The following is a 1,310-nucleotide window of genomic DNA, read 5'->3' as shown; positions in this document are numbered from 1 at the left end:
TAGGCTTTCACCAATATCTCCTGTGGTGAAATGAATGGAAGTGTGTGTACCATTCCCTGTATGTGCACTTCCTTTAGGGTGGGTTTGGCTGGTGTTGGCTGCTGTCTATTATTGATCAGGTGGTATAGGAGTTGGTATTGTCTCTTGCCCAGTGACTGAAGCTGCAGAGGGTACAGTTGTAGCTGGGCTGTATGGCATGATTTATGTCTCTTGTCGGGTGAAGGAGCAGAACAACATCCCTCACACACATATACACACACACACACAAAACAAGCAAACAAACAAACAAAAAAAACAGAAGAAAACACAACCAAAAATGGAAAGAGAAACCAATAAAGGAGGAAAAAGAAATAAAATCAGGCATCAACTAGAAAAGAAGAATATAAAAACAGAAAATGGAAAAGAGGTACAGGAAAATGCTGTAGAAGAGGAAACAAAACTAAGAAAAAATAAAAGGTAGAAAAAAAACATTTTAAAAAAACAGGAAAGGGAATATAAAAAGAAAGTAGAGATCAAATGAAAGAAGATCGTATGGGGGAAGGAAAAGAAGAGGGTAAATGAGAAGCAGAAGAAAAGAAGGAGAAACAAAAGTGGAGATAGAAAGAGCAAACAAAATTCAAAGGCATGAATTGAAGGAGAAGAAAATAAACAAACACAATGAAACAATCAAAGGACAAATCCAAAAGTGAATATCACAAATCCCAGGGCAGCTTTTGGACCAGGAGAGAAAACTCTGGAGCGCTCCTACCAGCCAAAGAGCATACAAGGTGGGTGCCTGAGGGGTATGATTGTGGAGTTCCTGGTTTTAGATGGAATTCCTGTTGTTGCTGTTGTTAAGTGCAGTCAAGTCGGTTCCAACCCATAGTGACCCTTTCTAGGGTTTCCGAGGAGCAGCTGGTGAGCTTGAACTGCAAACCGATTTTGCAGTCCAGTGCTTTAACCCACAGTGCCACACCAGGACTCCTACAGGATTAGGTGCTATCTGTGTTCAGGTCATTCAATCTGGAAGTGGTTTGTGAAGGCCCTTGATGGAGCTGGTTTCAGTGTTTGCTAGGACCATAGGGCAGTTAGGGCAGGGTGGCAGGTTACGAGTGTTTCTGCTAGATTACTGCTGGTTTGGTGGCTTTGTGCATCCTATTGTCCTAGAGGTGGTCCCACTTGAATCCAGGCACCAAGGCAGAACAACTGCTCCTGCCTCACACTGGCATGCCTCCTAACCATATTGCTCTGAACTCCCAGAGAGCAGTGGCTGTGCTGGAGTAGATGACGGTGGATGTTGGCCATATCTGTTGTCACTAGAGCAGTGTGGG

The sequence above is a fragment of the Chrysochloris asiatica genome, unplaced genomic scaffold, assembly GCF_000296735.1.
Source record: "Chrysochloris asiatica unplaced genomic scaffold, ChrAsi1.0 scaffold00052, whole genome shotgun sequence".
Lineage (NCBI taxonomy): Eukaryota > Metazoa > Chordata > Mammalia > Afrosoricida > Chrysochloridae > Chrysochloris > Chrysochloris asiatica.
Note: the sequence above shows the minus strand (reverse complement) of the source record.